We start from the raw sequence: 7,691 nt of genomic DNA, 5'->3' as shown, positions 1-7,691 counted from the left end.
GGGTGACCGGACCGTCCGACGTCTCATAAACTAGTAGCCGTCCCCGAAACCAGCTTTCCAGTATCCGCTGCAGGCATGCCGGAACGTGCTTTTCTTGCAGTGCTTTGGCGATGGACCGCCAGCTCGCCGTGTTAAAAGCATTGCGTACATCCAATGACACCACCATCAGACACTTGTTAGCCCTCCGATCCGTCATTCGGTGGGCCATCGCACGCTGGCCGGCCTCCTTAACACGTTCAATCGCCTGAATTGTAGACCTGCCCTTTCTGAATCCATACTGAGACGGCGACAGGCGAGGGTGATCTGGGTCTTCCAGGTGTTCATTTAGGCGATCCAAGATCAGCCGCTCCAAGATCTTGCCTGATCCGTCGAGCATCCCAAGAGGCCGAAAGGATGACGGATCGCCCTGAGGTCTTCCGAACTTGGGTAGCAAAGCAAGTCGTTGTCGCTTCCAGTCAGCGGGAAAGGTGCATTGATCGAAGCACTCCTGGAACACGCGGCGGAACGTCTCCGTGTGCTCGCGAACAGCGACCCTCAGTGCCGCATTGATGATGCCATCAGGTCCCGGGGCCTTAGTGGGCACCATCCGCGCCGCGATCGCCAAGAGCTCCTCATCCGACACCTCCCTCACTGGCTCCTGCGTTGTCTGCCCCCAATCGACCCGATCCGGTGCAGGCCACTCAAAAGTGCCATGATCCGGGAAGAGTTCCGACACGACGTGCTGTAGAATCGCAGGATCTCGCTCCGGGGGGACGCGGCTACCCTTAAGGCGTGACGTTACTACCTTGTAGGCAGTGCCGAAGACGTTGTCCTCAGCTTCCGCAATCATCTCATCAAAGCTACGGTCCTTGCTTGCCTTGATGGCACGGGCGAGTTCCTTCTTACAGCTCCTGTGCCGTTCTCTGGCCAACTCTCGCTGTGCACCGGTTCCGGCGGTCAAAATCACATCCTCAGATGACTTGCACTGCTCCCTGAGAAGGCCGATTTCCTGCGTCCACCAGTACATTTCCGGTCTCACCAAAAACTGCGCTGGCGGTGCCCTCTGCATCACCTCATCGCAGGCTCTAGTAAGTCCAGCGGTGAGAGTCGCCGGTGATACAGCCGCTTCGGCAAACCCGGAAGCCTGGAGCGCGATCTGGAAGGCTTCGGGATGGAATTGACGCAACTTCCATCTCGGTCCAATCTGCTCGCGTTGTCGCTGCCGGTCGCGATGCTGGTGCTGTTGTTGCGGTTGCCTCTGCTGGTGTGGTGAAGCGCTGCTGACTGGTGTCGCGGATACGCTGAATCTCACGTATCTGTGGTCACTGTTGGTGAAAGTGTCGAGCACCCGCCAGTCGTTACCGGGTTCAATGGCCGGACTGGCGAAGGACACGTCGACCACACTTTCAGTAGCACTGCCGTTGCCGACGAACGTGGGCACACTGCCGCGGTTCAAGATCGCCAGGTCAAGCTGGTCGACGACCTCGGCGAGATCTTCACCACGCGGCTTCGTCCTCGCGCTGCCCCATCGCACGTGCCAGGCATTGAAGTCGCCCGCCAAGACTACGAGGGGGTGTGCTCTGGCCTCGATATCGATCTCGTCGAGCAGCCGCTGGTAGTCCTCGTCCGTCCATCCCGGTGTTGGTGGGGCGTAGCAAGAGATGAAGGTCACCCCCGCCACCTGGACCGACACCAGTCCTACCCTACTTGCCCAGACTCGCTGTATGGGCAAGGCTCCGGTCGTTATAACAGCTGCCTTCGCTGTCGAGTCCACCGCCCAGTTCCCGTTATTGGGTGGAACACGGTAGATCTCCGACGCCAGCACAATGTCGATCCTTTGCTCCCGTGCGGTCTGGAGCATGAGGTCTTGTGCTACCCTGCTGCGCGCCAAGTTGATCTGGAGGATCTTCAACCCAGCGTCACGCCCTCTAACAGTGGTGTTCGTAGCTAGCGGGAACATGACGGCTGGCTACTTCCGCTGCAAACCGGTGAACCTGTCTGATGTTGTCCGGAACACGTAAGGCACTTGGGGCCCGAGCTGCACTCCTTGGCCTTGTGCTGCTTCGATCCGCACCGGAAGCAGCACTTGGAGTAGTCAGGGCCGGTGCACTCGCGAGAGCGGTGCCCCTTGCCAAAGCAGCGGTAGCAGAGCTGCTCTCCTGCAGGGACCGATGCGAGCGCCTGCACGACGCAACTCGTGTTCCCTATGGTGACCCGGTGACCGTCGAGAAGCTGGCACTGCCCGCGCGGCAGCTTGATATGGGCTTTCTGCAGCCCGTCGTACCGCCGCCACAGCCGAACTGCCTCGCCCGGAACCGTCAGCCCCGGTTGTCGCTTTATCGCCGAAATCAAGTCATCGACAGTCGCCAGCATGTCGATTCCTGTGATCGCGGCCGTCTGCTTGTCGACAAGGAGGTGGGCCACTCCATCCTCCTTGATGGCTTCGCTGACATCGGCCAGCACACTCTCGCAGTCCGTGTTCGGCTTCAGCCACAGCGACAGCTTCCGCTCCCCTGTGCGGCAAACCCTCGCCACGAACTGATCCACATTGGTCTTGGAACGCACTGCCTTGTATGTGTCGAGGAAGGCCTTGCCCTCGTTGGCCTCGAGGACGATCACCGCAGGCCTCTCCACTTTAGCAGCGCTCTTTCCCGCTTTCTGTGGTGCTGCTCTCTTGTCTCCCTTGGCCACGACTTTAGCAAAGGATGCTGGTTGCGCATGCACCTTGGTTGCCACAGCCGCTGCTTTCTTTACCTTGGGTTTTGGCTTTTCTGGAGCCATGGCCTGGGACAAGACGGCCTCGACCGGGATCTCGGGGACATCAGGCGTGATGACTTCGTTCATGCCCGTCGGTTCGCCCTCTTTTTTCTTGCCGCGCCTTGCCCGGGTCCGCTTTCGTTTGGGAGTGTCGCCAGGTGGATGCTGGCTTTGCCCAACAGCACTGGAGTCGACGACATGTTGTTGTTGCTGCTGCGTAGCTACCGCCAACTCTCCCATCGAGTGGAGTCCACTTTGGAGCAGCATAAGTTCTCTTTCGCTGGCTGCCGCACGCTCACGAAGGCTAATGTTGTCTCGCTTCAGCTCCTGATTTTCACGAGACAACAACTTCAGCTTTGTCTTCAGCTCCGCGTCCCCATCCTTTGCCGTCGCCCGGCCCGTCTCCATCTCGCTAACCTTAGCGAGGAGAGTCTCGACGGTTGCCCGGAGCTCCCTCAACTCGCTGCTGAGGCTTGCGATAGTCGGCTCCTGCTGCGGGACTTCGGCCACCTGCTGGACGACGGTTGAGTTGAGCTCGTCCTCGTCGCTCTCCTCTGAAATCTCCATATCACTGGCTAGCAGGGCCATCCGCTGCACCACCACCACCGGCCGAGTGGGCGTCGCAGTCGATGGCGCGACACTGCCTCCCTTTCGCTGCCGAGTCAACGACAGCGCAACCGATGATGTCATCACTTTGTCCCCGTCGTCCTTCGGCGATGGCGCGGTAGCGTCACAGGTGGACCGGAGCCTGACGGACCGACGCGTCGAAGGCTCCCCCGATGCCTGCTCCATTCCCCTACTGCAACCCTGAAAATCGCTGTGGGCAATGGGTTAGGTTGCGGAGAGCCAGGGTGGAGTGTCTGGGAAGGGAAGGTGGGATGAGGAAGGGGAGTGGAGGAAGGCCAAGTACCGGTGCGAAATAGAAACTCCAACAAATAAAAGGCCAAACCAATCTTTTTTCCCCTTTCCAAATCTGAGCTTATATCTCAGTTCTTCTCTGCGATCAGGTGCCGCCTAGTTGACAAATCCACAAACCGCCAGCCGATACACTCGCCATAAAACTCAGAGTGCCGCCTGGTTGTGATAACCGGTGATCTCCACCAGCCGAGACACTTGATGAACTGAAGGCGCCGCCTGGTTGTGACGTTGAAAAGCTCAGCACCAGTGCCGCCGCCTGGTAACAGTGTTCGAAATCTCCGCGAGCCGAGACACCCGCCACGACCCGAAGCGCCGCCTGGTGGCAATGCTGGCAATCCGCTGGTACTGGTGGCGCCGCCTGGCGGCCAAGTTCGGAACCAAGTTTAGCCGAGACACACTGAAATATTTCACCGGGATGATCGAACCTCGAAATTTTTCAGCCGAGACACATGAAACATTTCACACTTAGCCGAGACACCTTGAAAAGTTTCACTGAAACATTTCAACCGGATGGTTGGTCCATGAAATATTTCAGCCGGGACACTTGAAACATTTCACCCCCAGCCGGGACACCTATCCGGGACACACTGCCGCCAACGGTCAATTAAAAATACCGGCCAATTTGGATAACCGGCCAATTTGAATTACCGACCGATTTGAATTAACGGCCACTTCAAACCAACGGCCACCGACTCCACCAACGGTCAATTTGAACGACCCGAAAATCCGGCACCAACGGTCCTTTTTTGAAAAACTGGATCAGATGACACGGAGCCCGATTCGGCTTAGGTGAAATCGCTCGGATCTTCGAGTCCGAATCCGGCTGGAAAATGGACGATCGAATCTTCACCTGCCAAAATTTTTGCACCGCGTGCTTTCACTTTATTTACACTTATTTTGCGCTGAATTCGTCTTTTTTCATACGGTTTTCTCTGACTTTCGTTTTAAAACACCATCTGTCATCTAAAAAACCACATCCGGCCAGGATCCGGACACTTTTTTAACCGAAAAACACGTAGTCCCAAATGGGGCTACGCCCCGGGCCGCTCTCCATACAAAATGTAAACAAACACTTTTCTTTCTTATTTTTCGTTGAAATCGATGATTTTAATGCGGTTTTCACTACTAATCTGTAGATTGGCACTAGTTTTAACGATTACAACAAACTTTCGTGGGTTCTTAAAACATTTTACGCGAAATTTTTATGAAAAACACGGAGCGACGCTCAGCACGTGTTGACACTACAGCGTTTGACAGCTCACACACAGGGATAACTGGCTTGTGGCCGCCAAGCGTTCATAGCGACGTGGCTTTTTGATCCTTCGATGTCGGCTCTTCCTATCATTGCGAAGCAAAATTCACAAAGCGTAGGATTGTTCACCCTTTCAAGGGAACGTGAGCTGGGTTTAGACCGTCGTGAGACAGGTTAGTTTTACCCTACTGGTGTGCAAGTACTATCTCAATGGAATTCCTGTGCAGTACGAGAGGAACCACAGGTACGGACCAATGGCTCAATACTAGTCCGAGCGGACTTTGGTATGACGCTACGTCCGTCGGATTATGCCTGAACGCCTCTAAGGTCGTAACCGAACCAGGCTGGTAGTATATGTATAGGAGTCGTTAGCTAGATGGCTAATAACATCACGAGACCGGATTGAGTCTTCTATAGACTCTTTCCATTTATTGGAAACCCTCAAACTGAGCCTATCGCGAGTGCGCTCGCCGAAGTACCTGAAGTGGGAAAAGGCGTTGTGCTTGCCGATCTTCCAAGAATAGTTTCGACTCCTAAGACCACCCGAAAACGACGGGTTTGCAGGCTGGGCGCTACGCATTGAAGAGAGATGTACATTTCGATCCTTTCAGGCGACCCATGCTTGGTGGTTGTGTGCGGTGTGCTCCCCCCGGGGGGCACATGCGGCATACCGTGTGTGGACTAGTTGGACCCACCCTTGCGGTGGACCGACCGGTCAGTGGTGTTTGCGGGTTAACACATGCGAGCGTTGCGGCCCAGAGGCCTTACCGCCTTTCACTGCGGGTTCGTCAAGAACTTGGAGATGGTCGCAACGCATCGGGTCCTCCCGGGGTACTTGGTGTTTGGATGCTGGCTTGGTGATTAAACACTTGATATTCCATCTTCGGATGAATTTCGGGTGTCACCTGTTGCCTAAGACCACTTGCATGTTTAGCTCGCCGTGGGGTAGCAAGCGTTGTGATCTAATGGCCTTACCGGGCAAACACTTTCGGTTCGTCAAGGACTTGGAGTGCCGGGACGGGTTGGCGGATCCATCACTCTGAGTATGCCGGGTTGATACTTGGGGTTGGTTTGGTTTTGGTGACCCAATACTAGATGTACCATCTCGGTGGTATGTCAGTATCACCTATACTCCAGACCACTTGCATGGTTAGCAAGCGTTGTGATACAATGGCCCTACCGGGCAAACACTTTGGGTTCGCAAGGACTTGGAGTGCCGGGACGGGTTTGCGGATCCAACACTCTGGGTACCTCCGGGTACTTGGGGTTGGTTGAGGACTTGGTGAACAAACACTTGATATACACTCTTCGGATGTACTTCGGGTATCGCCTGTTGTCCGAGACCACTTGCATGGTTAGCAAGCGTTGTGGTCTAATGGCCCTACCGGGCAAACACTTTGGGTTCGCGAGGACTTAGAGTGCTGGTAGTGGTTGGCGGACCCAACACTCTGGGTACCTCCGGGTACTTGGGGTTGGTTGAGGACTTGGTGAACAAACACTTGTTGTACACTCTCCGGATGTACTTCGGGTGTCACCTGTTGTCCGAGACCACTTGCATGGTTAGCAAGCGTTGTGGTCTAATGGCCCTACCGGGCAAACACTTTGGGTTCGCGAGGACTTGGAGTGCTGGTAGTGGTTGGCGGACCCAACACTCTGGGTACCTCCGGGTACTTGGGGTTGGTTGAGAACTTGGTGAAGATACCCCTGTCACCTTGTTCGAGGCCACTTGCATGGTCGCAAGCGTTGTGATACAATGGTCCTACCGGGCAAACACTTTGGGTTCGCAAGGACTTGGAGTGCCGGGACGGGTTGGCGGATCCAACACTCTGGGTACCTCCGGGTACTTGGGGTTGGTTGAGGACTTGGTGAGCAAACACTTGATATACGTTCTTCGGATGTACTTCGGGTGTCACCTGTTGTCCGAGACCACTTGCATGGTCAACGGTTGAGGTGGTGATGGCGGGTCGGTGCTGTAGGGTGCCGGCCTGTTGGCTGCCTTGGCCGGGTTGGTTGGTTAACACTTGATTGAGCTTGCACCCGAGGGTAATGGCACTTGAAGGTGGGTACCGGCTGGCTGACCTGGTGTGATGGTTGGTTGGTGAACACTTGGCGGTACTTGCACTTGGCTGTGCTTGGACTTGAAGGTGGGATCCGGCTGGCCTAGGCCATTGGTGGTTGGTTGGTGGGTTAGCCCTTAGCTGGGCTGGCTGGCTGGCTGGCCATCGGTGGTGTGGTGTGGTGTGGTGTGTGGAGTCGAGCATCGCGCGCCGTTGCCTTCTTCGGAGTGTTGTAGGTACGCAAGTGCTTGCAATGCAAAGAGGTTGGTGATGGAGTGACATTGCCTTCACCATGGAGTTGCGGGTACTTAGGTACTTGCAAGGAGATGGTGGTATGGTGGTGTTGCGTGTGTGGTGTTCGATTAGAAAGATATAATTTCTAAGTCCGGATTAGTGCTGTCAGTGGGGCCGCCGCTAACAGGTCCTGCACGGCCACCGTGGGGCTTGACTTGGCGCTATTCCGGACTTGGGGCGATCACGATGTCCCCGTGCGGGACTTAGAAGATGGAAGAACACAAGTACCCTTATCCCATGACTTGTGAGCGATTGGCATACGTTACCACATGAAGAGAAAAATTGGCTAAGTCCCGGATCCATATTATATGAAGAGAAAAATCGGCTAAGTCCCGGATCCATATTATATGAAGAGAAAAATTGGCTAAGTCCCGGATCCATATTATATGAAGAGAAATATCGGCTAAGTCCAGGATCCATATATAATAACCTAA

The 7,691-nt window shown here is 55.3% G+C and overlaps 1 pseudogene; it reads left to right on the top strand.

Moving 5' to 3' along the window:
* The window catches only part of LOC131291661 (large subunit ribosomal RNA), an 11,041-nt pseudogene extending 5,500 nt beyond the window's left edge, over positions 1-5,541 (top strand).
* The last annotated feature ends 2,150 nt before the right edge of the window (positions 5,542-7,691 follow it).

The sequence above is a fragment of the Anopheles ziemanni genome, assembly GCF_943734765.1.
Source record: "Anopheles ziemanni chromosome X unlocalized genomic scaffold, idAnoZiCoDA_A2_x.2 X_unloc_12, whole genome shotgun sequence".
In the NCBI taxonomy this organism is placed as follows: domain Eukaryota; kingdom Metazoa; phylum Arthropoda; class Insecta; order Diptera; family Culicidae; genus Anopheles; species Anopheles ziemanni.
The sequence above is the reverse complement of the archived record's forward strand: the minus strand, read 5'-3'. Positions and strand labels throughout refer to the sequence as shown.